Here is a 15,355-nt window from a genome sequence, read left to right as displayed (position 1 = left end):
TCAGTCTGGCTGGGCGCAGTCAATTTTGTGTTTTCTGCTTAATGTTTGCTTCACTCTGCCTGAGGGAAGGCCAGCCCATGGGTCTTTTTAGACTCTACTGAGGTGGCCCTCTGCTCTTAGGGTGAGGCAGGTGTGCACACCTTCGATTCTTACAGCACGGCGCTCATCTTCCCTAGAGGATGGGCTCTGCGTTCCCCCTCTTGGGCTGTGGAACTAGTCAGTGGAAAGTGTGTGTATGTAAGTGGCTGTTGAGGTTTTTAGAACTTGAATGCCCGCTAAGACCCTGGCCCAGGACCCCCAAGGGCTTCTTGTCTTAGGTTCAAAATAGTTCATTAGAATGTTATTTCCATTCTCCGCTCCTAGGGGAGGTAGACATTTTGAATGTAGTATATGGATCCATAGAAATATATAAAGAAGTTGTTAATTTTTAGATGAAAATAAAAAGCAATAATTTAACTGAAAAAGATATATGAGATGCAAAGAGCCCTGAGCCAAAAGCCAGTCTCCTGGGGTCTGGCCTTGCTTGAGTACCAATGATCCTGTGACCTTGGATGAGTCAGGCCTTATTTCTGGGACAGGTTCTTCAACGATAAAAGGGATTGCACCGATATACTCTTGAGTTCAGGTCTTTGTGGGGTGTCAGGTGTCCTGTGCCCCAAGGGGATGTATTCTGAGGATAGGATAGTGAAGAGGGCGGGTCAGAGTACCAGGCAGATCTGAGAAGCGGTGGAGTGTGAGGGAAAGCCCCAGCCCCAGCCCCAGCTTCTAGAATGTTCCTCCAGTGAGGGCTTGGGACATCAGGCCCTGTGTAGGCCATGACTGTTGCCATCTTTGTTCTACGGCACAGATGCTGAAGAGATTCAGAAGGGCCTAACATCTGCTTGGGTTCACTTTGTGTAGCTGCCCATTGCCCGTCTCTAAGATGATGGAGCCATCCTTCCCCGTTCCTCAGATGGGATTTGTACAGCAGTGGGTGGGAGGCACTGGTGCCGTTTGTGTGGGGATTACAGTTTTCCCGATTCCCCTGGGGCTTCCTCGACTGACTCCTGACCACAGAAACTGCTTCCTGTCTCCCACGGATGAGGCCCACACCTGCCTTCCCTACCCAATATGAAGAGCACCTTGTATTGGAGGTAGCCAGACATGGCTGAAACTTGGCAACGGACCCTTGGTTCCCAGCTTCAAAGACAGGCCTTCACCAGGAGAGAGAGTCCGGACTGCTGCATTCAGGGGTCTCCTAGCTGCTACTCTTAACTCACCCTGAAGGTTACTGCTGTGCCTGGCAAGTGGTTGGGCTGTCAGCTCCCCAAGAACTAGAGTCTTCCCTAGGAATGAACCTGCTGTGTCTTCAACACACAGGAAGAACAATCGTAGCCCTCACCACCTGATCCTAAAAGCTTCAAAGTACATGTTGCTAAAGGACCCAGGACCAGGGTGCCTGGTCTGTCAGAACAAACCCTCTGGTCCCCCAGGCCAACTCTGGAGTAGTTAGTGCCCACCATGCTGGAACTGCGGCATAGGCCCCTTTTCTAGGTTCCTATGGGATCAGAACCTCACATGGAAAGCAGACTGTCCACAGGGGGTGTGGAACTAGGAGCTGCTCAGAACAGCCTTACACCAAAGAAGACATTTCAGTAGCCAGGGGCCCTGTAACTTGGGCAGTCTGGGCTCTGGCAGAAGCACCCAGGGTCTGAAGTTCACGAGTTTTCCCAGTGGGCTTCTGGTCAGCTCCCTTCCCTGCTGGGGCCTCTCTCCTCCTTCAGTTCATTCCTGCATTCCATCTGAGGGGCGGGAAGGATGCCAGCAGGGGAGATGGCAGGACCTAGACACATCCTCAGGACTCTCCCAGCCTCCCTTGCCATGGCAACGCTGCTATTTTTATCCTGTTGTTCATGATGCTCAAAGCTCTGACTTTCTCTGTTCCAGCTGCCTTCTGCCCTCATCCTTCAGCGTAGCACCTTCTCAAAGAAGCCCAAGGAGGGAGAGAAAGGCATGCTGAGGAGAGGGGGCACATTTGAGTCATCCCTTAACCAAGGGGACCTATTTGGTTTGCTGGCTTCAATAACCAGTTTTGTGTTTTCTAGGCGGTCAGAACTATGGTCAACCTGGGTGACCACCGTCTGGATGTCTCCTCAGTGAGCCAAAATGCACACTGTTGCCTCTGTTGGGGACACCCAGTGTTCTGAGGACTCTCCTGTTGGCACAAGCAATATATAAAGAACCCTGTTTGGCTGGTTACAGCAGTCAGATAACTTGATGTTGCTGTGGAATTTAAATTACTTCCCTTCTGTCCCTCTACCAAAGAGCTAGGACAAATGCATCTATGTCTTTGTCTAGTCATTTTGCCCAAAGCAGGACAACATATATTCCCCAGGCTAGAAAGCAGACTCTCTAATTTAGCCATATTCCCTTCAGGAAATTGAGGTCCCTCTTCCATACCCCTGCAAGGTGCTGGGGTCAAAGCCCAAGGCCTCAGAACCACTGGACAAGTGTTCTGCTGAGCTGCATCTTTACTTTGTAGCATAATGATGCTCTTGAAGGCAGCATTTAGTGAGAGGCTTTCTTAGCTGTTCCTTCTGCCTCTCCTCCAACGCCTCTGATTGTCTTCCTGTGTTCCGAGTTCCACCACAGTGGCAGGGAATCCCTGAGAATCATTGGTGCTAATGGTCTCCATCTATATGCTCCTATGTCAATCGGTGAGATGTGAATTCAGCATGTGGGGTGGCTGGGTTATGGGGTACATTCTATGTATATCCCCCAATTCCTTCATCCTGGAAACAGGTCCAGATCTTAACCCAACGGACCTCAAATCTATATCTTGTTAACCTCTGCTTCGGTTGAGTTGACTCCTGAACGGTTCTTTTTCCTAGGGTGACTGAGACCCATTTACTAAGCCTCATTGGTTTCATTTTGGCCCTAGAAGCACGGTTTCCGACATCTCTGCATCTGGAGTAAGCACTTTTCTGGTTGCCACTGGAAAGCATGCTGGCAGATTCTGTGCCGATAATTGCTGTAATAAACACACTTTATTACGTCCCTTTGCAGCGAGTGAATTATGTTGTCAAGGCATGTGGGGCATCCGCGTTGGCTTCACACTACAATACACAGCAGCAGAAGTCAAACAGAATGGAGCTGGGTAGTAAAGTCAGGAGTGTGTACACAGGTGATGAGGGCTGGGGGGGCACTGGGGGGCACCTGAGGCTCTGGTACTCTGAGCCTTATTTGTACTATGTGCAAACTGAGGGGAAGCCAGCCTCCTGCCTCCTAGCACCTCAGGGAACTCGTGGGTCACACTGACTGGTGCTGGGAAGGGTGGGCAAAGGGGCTGTGGCTTAGAATTGCACTAGGATCTCATGGCTTACAGCTACTTCAATATAAACTGAAGATCTTTACTTAGGCTTCTCAGAACCATTGACAGGATGCACGACTGTCAATCTTGCAAGGAAAGAAAGATGGGGGCACATTCATAACAAAGGTTACCGGGTGGTATGCATTATGTATCAATAGAGCTGTAAAAAAGAAATCTTGGATTGAGGGGCCAGTGCAGAGATTCCATACTGCAGTAAAGAAATGGGGTCCTAAGAAGGGACAGAGAGCCTGAGCCATCAGCCCTAACCTCAAAGCCAGTCTCCTGTAAGGAAGGAACAGCTGTAGATGGGTTGATTAACTCGGGTCTCCCGATAGCTGGGGATTACAGACGGTGTGTGGTTTTTGTGCAGCAGTGCATTGACTGTTCATGGCCAGGGTGGCTCTCTTCTCCCAGCTCAGTTTCCTTAATGCCTGGCACAAAGTATTCACTAAGTGTTCCCAGGCTTGCCTGGAACAGGCCTACATCCTGTGCTTTTGGTTCAGGAGTCTTCTTGCATGACTGCCCCAGCTTTTCTGTTGTCTGCATCCCAGCTTTTACCCTGAGGAAATGTGTGCTGTTGTCCATGGAATTCATTAAGTCAGTATTGAGTCCTGACCCTGAGCAGAGCGCTGTGGGAGCCACTGCAGGAGAAATGGGAAGTCAGCCAGCGCCCCCAGTCCTTAGAAGCTTCAATATGACAGAAAGCAACAGGACAGGGCTCCAAGAATTCGAGATCCTCTAGGCAGAGTTCAAGCAAAGTGCTTGAGAGCCAGAGAGGCCTCTCGGAGGGGATGGATGGAGCTGAGCCTTGGAGGCCAGATGCACAGGCAAAATGCAGCCGGATCTTGCCGTCAGGTGCTATGGGAACCTCTTACATCACAAGCGGGTCCGATTGTTCCCAAGTTCCTCTCCTTGCCCCATCTGCCTCTTGGCCTGTCCTTGGTGCTTTTACACAAAGCTTTGACCCCACCGGGTTAGAATCCAGGAGGGAGGTGAATGCGGGATGGTTAACAGACATTTATTCCAGCATTAGTGACTGTAGTGACTGCATCAGAAGTTCTGGGACAGGGTTTGCTAGGAAGGAGAGAAAGAACCCGAGAGCAGGGCTGGGGAGATGGTGTAGTGATTAAGAACACTTGTTGCCCTTGCAGAGGACCCGGGGTTCAGTTCCCAGCCCCCCACAGGAGGCAGCTCATATCTGCTTGTAACTTCCAGGGGATCCAACACCCTCTTCTGGCCTCTCAGGCACATGCATGCACATGGTGCTCATAAAGTACCTGAGAACATCAGTGGACACTTAGCCAAGGGCATAAGACACTGTGTGCACAGGGAAGGGGGCACAGACCAGCTGGTTGGACGCTGAGCATGACCATGCTCTGAGAATTGTACGTGGCTGGGCCACCAACACCCGAACACACACGTGTTTACTCTCTAGCCCGCTTCCTCCTTGCTTTCACTCACCCTTCTTTGAAAGAGAGAGTTTGGAACTCTCTAGGACATCATACACTCCCCCCCCCCTTACCCTCTATTGCCTGACAAGAAAGGGAGCAAGACAGTAGGTTGGCACACCAAAGTGTCCTCGATGGCCCTGGCTTTTTCTTAGATGAAACACTGGTGTTCAGAGAGACAGACCTTGATGTTGTCCATTCTGTTCCCTCCCTCTGGAGAGAGTGACTGCTGCTCTTCCCTTCACAAGGTTGGTGAGGATGAGGCTCAGGTCCCATCTCAGTGTTCCACTGGCTGTGGCAGCCTACTGAAGTCACTTCATGTCCCACATCTCTGCCACTCACCTGGAGAAGGCAGACAGTAACGCCAGCCCTTTGAGCGTTTGTGAGGACCATCAGGTAACATGCTCAGATGCTTTCCTGGCTTACATATCTGTTCCACTGCAGCTAGCACAGTGCTCGGTGTAGAGAGACTCAATAAAGGCAGGTCAAACTGAGCTGAGGACAAATAGGTATGGGGGGTGTGAGGATAGCTGTGCACGTCTGCTAATCCCAGCGCTGGGGAGGCCGACACAGGAGGATTGTGAATTCAAGGGCAGCTTGTGGTAACTAGCAAGATCCATCTCAAAACAACAGCCAAAGCAAGAGTGTCTAGACAACCTCCTTTGTCAGGTAATAGACGAAGACATAGTACATAAACACATTTGCCTCCAGCGGCAAGGTGATGCTGTGTGGTAAATTCAAATTCTTCCGCTGCAGTGCGCCTAGTATCCTGCAAGAGGCGCTCTCGTCATCTCAGCCTCCGCGGGGCAGGGGCTAGGATTGGCACCGGGGATGGGGGAAGCACGAAGGAAAAACAGCCCCACGCGTCACTCACATATTTACATCCCAACTGTCAAAATAGTTATTTTTAAGTCGAGTCCCGTCTGCTACAAGTTTAAAATCAAGCTGTGCGGGGGCGGCCTAATGAGCGTGCGCAGAGCCTGGGACCAGGGAGGGTGGCGCCTGGGGTTTGGAGGGGTGTGTGCGTGCATGTAGCAGCTCTTCTTATGGCCACTTTAGTCTTGGCTCTGGAAGCTGCGGACACCCAGTTCCTGCATTTCCAAGATGATGGACAGGTCGTGCCTGTCCCAAAGGAACCAACCGCACACGGCTGCAAGGACAAGAGGAAAGTCTGTCCGGTTTTCACTTCCTCTGCTCTTGTCCATGCGGCCCTGGTCCCTGACAGCCCCCAACCTGTGAGATGTCTGCAACCCTGATCTCTTAGCTACAACGTGGGTCCATTTCCATCTCCAAGAAAGCCTCTATAGCGGAGCCTGAAGGTCAGGACCAGACATGCCCCACGACCACTGGCCCCATTAGCTCTTCCTAAGAGGGCAAATCTCCTCTACATGAATTCTGTATGGGCTGGTCAGCACTGGGGTGGGCCCAAAGCTAAGGACCCTTGGGTCAGCAAGTAGCAGAAAGAATGTCTTGCTCCTCAATGTCAGGCCTGTCGAGAATTCGTTTTTTCTCTGCAAAGAGAGGGGCCCGTGGATTTGACACTCAAGATGCTTCTGTCTCTTGCTCACTCCTCAGGGGCCATGGGATTTGAGACAGACGCTGGCTGGCCCTGCTGCCATCAATATGTGTCCCAGCCCTGTCCAATGTCTGCTCTGTAATGAGGAGTGCTTCGGAATGTCACCTCCACTAATGGGGAATCGACACCTGTGCACAGTCAGAGCCACCTCTCTGTCTTCATTAGGCAGTCCCAGGCCTAGCTGCAGGCTGCTCTGGCTGGGTGACAGATGACAGGCAGAGGAGCCAGAGCAGCACACTCCTGCTGTCCAGGATTCATTTGCAGACAATGACCCCAAATGCCCCCTCCCCCAACAAACACCCAAATAGACAGCTGAGAAAAATGTCCTTCAAGAACGAGGTGCGGCAACAAGGACAGTTAATGGCTGGAAAGCAGGCTAGAGAGAACAGAAGGGCCGATTCCTGGGACAGGCGCCTCTCCTTGATCTTCCATTTGGGTTGTGTTGGGGGAAGGGGGGGTTGTCTCTGCCTCCTTATGGTCCCAGCTATCATCACAGGCCGCTTTTTTTCCCCCTCTTCTAATAAATCTGTCTGCTACGCCAGTCACAGCATGAGCTGAGAACATGTTCTGATTCTAGACTTCTCTCCAGCCCAGGCCTACCCATAGCCTCCCAGCAAACTCCCTTTCCCTTTAATTCTTGGCATTCTTGTCCTCCTGACATAATGGGACAGCAGCATAAGCCGTGACACAGAATGGCAGGGGATACTGACATGGCTTCAGAGGACCCCTTTCCTCTTGTAATCTGTCCTTTAAAAAAGGCCAGCATCAGAGCTGGAGAGATGGCTCAGTGGTTAAGAACACTGGCTGCCCTTTCAGAGGACCCTGGTTCAATTCCCAGCACCCACATGGCAGCTCACAGTTTGTAGCTCCAGTCCCAGGGGATCCAACACCCTCCCCTCACACAGATATACATGCAGGCGAGACACCAATGCACATAAAAAAATATTTAAAGGAAGGAAGGAAGGAAGGAAGGAAGGAAGGAAGGAAGGAAAGGCCAGCATGTTGGCACCTGACTACAGGGGAGTGCTCAGAAGGCTAAGCAAGATGATACAGAAGTCCCGGCCAGTCTGGACTGTGTAGTGATACCCTGTCTCAAAAACCAACAGGGATCTGGAGACCGGAATTTGAATCTCAGAATCCACATGGTGGCTCAACTCTCTGTGACTCCAATTGCAGACAATTTGATGGCCTCTTCTGGCAAGATAGACATGCGGGCAAAGCACGATACCTGTAAAATAAAAATAATTAAAAAAAAATGAAACAGGGCTTGAGGGATGGCAGTGCAAACATAAGAACGTGACTTTAGATCCCCAGTGCCTGTGCAAAAGCCACCTGTGTCTGTGGTCCCAGCACAGGGGAAGCATAGACAGGAAGGTACCTGGACCCCATTGACCATCAGTCTGGCTGAGTCGGTGAACTCCAGGTTCAGTGAGAGACTGTCTCAAAAAATAAAGAGGCCTGGAGAGATGGCTCGGCACCTGAGAGTGCTTGACGCTCTTGCAGAGGACCTGTGTGTGACTCCCAGCATGTCAGCATACAACCGTCTCAAACTCTGGTTCCGTCCTCATCTGGCCTCCATGGGAACAAGGCACACATGCCATACACACAGTAAATTTACATACATGCAGACAAAACAGTCATATGCATAAAATAAAAATAAATAAATTTAAAAAATAATGTGAAGAGACACGGCTTCTGATATTCTTTCCCAGAATCCCCAGAAGACCCCAGACATCAACTGCTGACTTCTGACTCCACACACGTGAGTAGATGTGCATGTGTGCCTGCACTTACATGTGCACACACCCATATGAATGCATGTATATATTACACACACACACACACACACACACACACACACACACACAAACACACACACACAGGTAGAGGACTATTGTGAGCTTGAATGCAGCTGGGCTACCCTGTGATTTTCAGGTTAGGCTAGGCTACAGTGTGAGACCCCGCCTAAGAAGAGGATTGTAAAGATAGTTTACGAGGAACTGAGTTTGATCCCCAGAATCCACATTTAAAAACTGGGAGTGGTGATACATATGTGTGGTTGTAATCCCAGTGCTGGGGATATAGAGACTCTGAGGTTCCTTGGCCAGCCAGCTTAGTATAGCTGGTGAGCTCCTGGCTAATAAGAGACCCTAACTCAAACCAGGTGGTGGTGCACGCCTTTAATCCCAGCACTTGAGAGGCAGAGGCAGGCAGATCTCTGTGATCAAGGCCAGCCTGATCTACAGAATGAGTTCTAGGACAGCCAGGGCTATGAAGAGAAACCGTGTCTCACAAAACCAAACAAACAGGGGTCTGGGAGTGGGCTCAGAGGTTAAGAGTAATTCCCAGCAACCACATGGTGGCTCACAACCATCTATAATGAGATCTGGTGCCCTCTTCTGGCCTGCAGGGATATATGCAAGCAGATCACTGTATACATAATAAATAAATAAAAATTTAAAAACAAACAAAAGAGAGAAAGAGACCCTGACTCAAACATCTGGATATGGTAGTGTACACCTGTAATCCCAGCATTCAGGAGGCAGAGGCAGGCGAATCTTTGTAGGTTTGAGGCCAACCTGGTCTACAGAGAAAGTCCTAGGACAGCCAGAGCTCCATAAAAGACAGAAGACAAAAGAAGTGAGAAATGACATCTGAGGTTGACCTCTGGCTTCCATGCATGTGGACAGAGAGAGAGGGAGGGGGGGAGGGGGACTAAGGAGTTTCAGGGGTAAAGCAATCTTATATACAATTTTCATCAGAAACTGACTCAAGAAAATCTTCTTTAAAAGTATCCTGACTGCTCTAGGTGGTGGGAGGTAGAGGTATTCTTGTTTCAGCTGGGGGGGGGGGCACACATCTGGAATTGCCTGTGGTAACTGCTGGGCCAGACAACGCGTGGCAGCTGGTTTCTTGACTGGGGACCTGGGGTTAGAGGTAAGAGTGACCTCCCTTGCCAGGACCTCACTGTGAAGGGTTAAGAGGAAGCCCTGTGGGAGTCTAAACCTCCCCCACAACCTCCTTTCCCTGTTGTGATGAAAGGCACCCCATCTATCTCCTGAGATACTCAAGCACACACCTGAGTCCATGCACCTCCCCACCCTGCCTTGGATCCATCACCAGTTCCTATTGGCTCTTTCTCCCACATCCCTCTCCGGGGACTGCTCCCACCTGCTGCTGCCTGAGTGGGAGGGTCCTTTCCCTCCTGGCCTCTCCGGGCCCCTCTGCTCTTTATCTGTGCTGCCCTAGGCACCCTGACTTTGCCATCGGTCCTGGACCATAGGCATCATCCTCCCAGGCCACCCCTTCCTCTCCAATATCCTGTCTCCACATTGCTCTATGAAACCTAGTTTACTCCATTTGCTTGCTGGTCTGCTTTCTCCTAAGCCGGAAGCTCCAGGGGGCAGGAACCTCAGACTTTCTTTACACTTGAATCCATAGCAACAAGAACAGCAGCAGGTATGTAGTAAAACTCAGGAAATATTTATTGAGCAAATAAATGACTGAAAAATAAATTGATGGACTACTATAGCCTAATGACCCATGTACCCAGCTCTGCAGCATCCTTATCATCCTCTTCAGAATAGCTAGGTGTCAGTTGAGCAGTCGTGGCGCGCGTCTTTAATCCCAGCACTCGGGAGGCAGAGACAGTAGGATCTCTGTGAGTTCGAGGCCAGCCTGGGCTACAGAGTGAGTTCCAGGAAAGGCACAAAGCTACACAGGGAAACCCTGTCTGGAAAAAACAAAAAAGAAAAAGAATAGCTAGGTGTCCTTCTCAAATGCAACTATCATCACGTCATTCCTCTGTCCAAAGCCCTTTGGTGACAAGATGTTGACACCCACTGAAGCAAGGCTACTTGTTGGCTTCATTACACGTGAGTGTCATTTACGTCCCCAAATATGCTTCAGTTGTTTTAAAATCATGGGAACAAACAAAAGCCCTCCATAAAACTTTCAGTAGCTCTCTCTCATTGTCTCAGAATAAAGCCACAGAACTCCTGGGTGTGCTCTGAGGCCTTCTGCAGATTGGGCCCTACCAGTCAGCCTCGCAGCCACCTTCCACCCTTGCAGTGCTCGGGAAACATCCCCGCTTCTCTGTTCCAGGGGCGGCTAGGATTCCTGGAACCGATGTTTCCATTTCCTTTGGTGACTGCAGAACTGACTAGGGAGGGCACTTGTGTGTTTCTAGAGAACAGTGTCCAACCAGAGACCCGTCACATTACTCCAGGTTCAGGGCCTTCATTTCTTTTGCCTCTGCTATTACTGTCTTTCTGTGTCTGTGGCAATCCTTACTTGAAGTGCCCTTGGGGTTTAAAAGACAGGAGTACATGTCCCACAATGCCATCAATACCTTGGTCTGTTTCTTACCAAATGGTGGTGTTTTCTCCAGGCGCTTCTTGGGGGTATGAACCCATTCCTCTAGTGTGTTCTCTCTCTGATGTCACTCAGAGAAAGCAGCTCCCTGCCTGGGCTGGCTTTTACAATGAGGAGGAGCAACTTTGAATTTCCTAGGCAGGGGAGAGGGGAGCTGCGTCCATCCCCTCTCACCAAGGATCTAGTGCCGTGGTAGTGATGTGCCTTCCTCCCAGTGAGCATTCACTGATTGTGACAAGCCCCTGAGACATGTTATCTCCTTGAGGAGTGTGCCTGGCTGAGTGTGACAGGGTGGGAGAGTGATAACAGAGACAGTGTTACAAAGGGTCCAGGTTGTAAACGAGGCTGTATCACTCAAGGCTAAGTTCTTAACTTCTCCAAAGCAGGGTCCCAGGGTCCTCTGGTGACCCCTCCAGCAAAGGAGACCCTGGCAGTCCTCCACTGCTGGTCATGGAGTCACAAGAGATGAGGCGGAGGGACCCATAAATGTCCCTCTCTGCTCTCTGTCTGCTCTGTCCTGCTGGGTATTGCCATCACTCACCCCAGCTGCCCAGCTGTCACCAGCGTGCCCTCTGGACATCCCCAGGTGCTTCCCATCATCAGTAGCAGGCCCCATAATAGAAAGACCATGGAAACAGGAGAGACCCGGGACTGTCACCTTCTCCAGAAATCTTTGAGTGTTCTGCAAATGATCACAACCCCATCCATTGGCCTCTCTAAAGCTGCTTCCAGGGCCAACCCTGTATTCACAATGTGCCCTTAGGTAGAATGCTCAGCCCCGCTTACTGCTTTCTGACCTCCTCCAGAAAGCTTTCCTAATCACCCTGAGCATAATCAGCAGCGATTTGGCTCTCCTTCTAAGTGTATGTGCATGCACTGGGGGTGGAGCTGAGGACCTCAGAGAGGAAGCTTTTCCACTGAGCTATGTCCCCAGCCCATGAACTCTGAGTCTTTACTTACATATTTCCTTATTTATTTGAATTAAAAAAAAAAAGAAAGAAAGAAAAGAAAAAAGAAAGAAAAGAAGAGAAAAAAGGCCAGGTGGTGGTGGCGCATGCCTTTAATCCCAGCACGTGGGAGGCAGAGCCAGGCAGATCTCTGTAAGTTCGAGGCCAGCCTGGTCTACAGAGCGAGATCCAGGACAGGCACCAAAGTTACACAGAGAAACCCTGTCTCGAAAAAACAAAAACAAAACAAAACATGAATATCTAGAGTGGCATCTCTTTGGAGTCTAGAGCCCCATCGTAGACGTCCCTTCTAATCACAGCTTCTTTAAAATGTCTTGCATGTGCTTTGTGCCAAAAATCTCTGGCTGTGGGCTGTGAACCCCCAAGACAATCACTTACCAGCATGAGAGTCTTGCCTCATTTGTCTTTTCGACAGGCCAGGAGGCCAGAACCATTTCACTGTTAAGGAGTAGCTTGGAAAGCAGGGTAGATGGGTACCTTCCTATCTCTCTGCGGCAGTGAAATCTTTCCACAGAGTGCACTATTTTCTGGGTTTCCCGTAAACTCCCCTAGTATAGGCTAAGGCCATTGCTCTTGGCTGTCCACTAGAACTTGATGGGAAGACCCTATTGCTGAAGACACCGTCCACGGTGGTCACAGGATGTGGAGAAACCAAGCTGGTATTGACTAGGACGCTTTCTCCCTTTTGGCTAGCTTCCATAGGACTGGAAGGGGCTATGCACATGACTGGGGGGATGGTAATCATCAGTCTTACTCAGTTGTGTGCTCTGTGAGCTACAATAACAACAAACCTGGCAAGATAGGGCCATGGGTGCAATAGTGATATGAGTGTTATGGGAATAGCCAGCTGCCTCTGATTGGATTTGAGGGCCACTCCACAAGAGGAAACTCATACTTGGAGCTGTAAATCTGAGAGGATCAATAGCTTGGGAGCGCGTTGGCCTCAGGGTAAACCTACTGCTATTATTTTACTAAATGGACATGGTATCAAACTGCCCTCCACATTCCTGTCTCTATAGCCCGTAGATTAGCACAGCTCTCATGCATCATCAGAGAAGTTTCTGTGTGCAGTGGATGATGGCAATGCAGAGACTCACACCTGAGCGAAGTGTGGAAGGTGTCTATGGAGTACTTGGCCACAGGTGGGACTTCGAAATCATGCTCCCTTCTCCCAAAGCTCAGGGTCCATTGTGGATGAGGGGACAGAAAGATTGTAAGAGAGGATGGGGAAGAACAGGAAAGGGAAACAAAACAACAACATCAAGTTGTTCTACACAGGATGGGACCGTGGTACTCATGAGCACAGCAGCTGCATTGCCTGCAGAAGATCAAGTCCATCATCAACATGGAGGTGGGAGAGGCTCACAAGCACCACCCCTAGCTGAAGAGCTATTGACACTGGATGACTTCTGGAGGAGGGGTCTGTTTTCTTTAAGAGTGTGGACCCTGGTAGGTCAACCATGCTCTAGTGGATGGCCCCACCCCATGAATATATGGGGAGGAAGAGGATAGGAAGGAAGGGGTGGAGGGGGAGGGGTGGATCTGGGAGGAGTTAGGGGAGCATGTGATCAAAATCCATTGTATGCTCACATGACATTCTCAAAGAATTAATGAAATACACCCGGAAGAACACAATTTATGTGGAGTCCAACAAGCAAAGCATTGACTAGAGTTGCTGGGGCTGGCTGCCTTTCTGTGTCCCGACTGCCGACTAATCAACTCTGGGGACTCCTTGGGTTAGTTAGTGAACCCTTGTTTGAAAGCACCAGGGAACAGCCGGGCGGTGGTGGCATACCCTTGTAATCCCAGCACTCTGGAGGCAGAGGCAGGCTGATCTCTGTGAGTATGAGGCCAGCCTGGTCTACAGAGTGAGTTCCAGGACAGCCAGGGCTACACAGAAAATCTCCGTCTCAACAACAACAACAACAACAGCAGCAGCAGCAGCAGCAGCAGCAGCAGCAAAATATCAAAGGAAGCTCACATGCTTAAAAAAAAAAAGGATTTATTTTTATTTTTATTTTATGTCTAATGTGTTTTGCCTGGTGCCCTCAAAGGTGAGAAGAGAGCATCGCATCCTCAGGGGCTGGAGTTACAGATGTTTGTAAGTCTCTATGTTGGTGCTGGGAGACAACCCTGGTCCTCTGTAAGAGCAGCAAGTGCTATTTGCCGGTGAGCCGGCCCTGTAGCTCCAGCACATGCTTTGTTAAAAGCACATTTGCTTTTGTGTTTATACAGTGGCCATGATGTGACTTTCTCTTTTGTTTCATATGTATTTGTTGGTAACTTTCCCTCCTCTTTCCATGTCTCTTAACAGGAAGTCCTCTCCTGGCCCTCACCATTCTGGTCAGCCTTTTTTTTTTTTATTCCCTTTCCCTGGTACAGGGAGCTCCCTGGGAGCAGACACTCCACCTCACTCCCTATCTCACCTTCAGCCACACCCTGATGCCAGATGCTTCGGCTGCCTGGGGGGCAGGAGTCTGGAACCTTAGAGACCCCTGCCAGCATAGTCAGTCCCCAGCACGCCTCCTGGGTTGACCCAAGGTGTATTTCAGTGACATCAATCTTACCTTCTACCCTCCTCTGCCCCTCTCCCCTGCCCAGTTAGCAGGGGCTCCAAGACTGTTAGTTAATTTTAATATTAGCCTAAGAAAGATTAATTAGGAAGGCAAATTTTTAAAAGGTGTAATTAATCCCAGAGCCAAACAAAAGAGACTGGATTATCTGCGTCGCTGCAGCCTTCAAGTAGGGTGTAGCCAAGGTCGAGCAGACGTGCAGACTCACTTTTGAAGTGCGTGCTTGTGTAGACCACACTGGGTATGGTCTCTTCTGAGACAAGGGACAGGAACAGGTGGAGCCTCTCTGAGAGAACAGAAGAGACGTCCATTCAGGTGTCCTGTCCAGGATCGTCCTTTCCAGGCGCCTGTGGTCGCCCCTCAAATAGCTTCTAGACTTTTTACCCACTCGTCCTTCACTTACCGTTATCCTGTTTAATCTACATAGGACATCAGAGCCACATCCCACTTAGAAACTTCTAAATGTACCTGACGGCCAAGCCCCTTCACTGTAGCCCACGAGATCCCCCACAGTTGGACCCCACACAGCCTGAATGTTTTTCCTTCTCACTTACCACCCTCCTGGCTATCACCCAGGCTCCTTGTCACAGAGCACTCTGTTTCTGGAAGTCTCTGCCTGAATGACACTTTGGGGGCTCTCCTGTTGACACTTATTTTAATGGTCTGTATTCTTTTCTCTAAACTGAGATGCAGAGCTCTTCAATGATACTTTGATTTTTTTTCTTGGTCTCCTTTCCCTTTCCTTGACTTGAGCCAAGCATCATGTGGGCTCTGCTGTAAGAGATGGTCGACACTCGTTGAGGGAAATTCCTCGCTTCTGGCTCTCAAAGGTGATGGCAGCAGCCTTTGCTCACTGAAACCCATGCTCACCCAACCTTCCCGGAGGAGTGACAAATTCAGTTTGGGATACCTGAGGTCATGGCTCTAACCCTTTGCCTGGTAGCTGAGGCTCTGAGGCAGGTGGCTTCAGAACAGAGCTCAGAGACGGCGAATGACTCAGCCTGAGACTAACAGCTGCTGGTCTTCACTTCGGCTGATTTGCCCCTTTGCAAACCGTTATTGGCAAT

The sequence above is a fragment of the Onychomys torridus genome, chromosome 11 (assembly GCF_903995425.1).
Source record: "Onychomys torridus chromosome 11, mOncTor1.1, whole genome shotgun sequence".
Lineage (NCBI taxonomy): Eukaryota > Metazoa > Chordata > Mammalia > Rodentia > Cricetidae > Onychomys > Onychomys torridus.
This window is presented reverse-complemented; position numbering follows the sequence as displayed.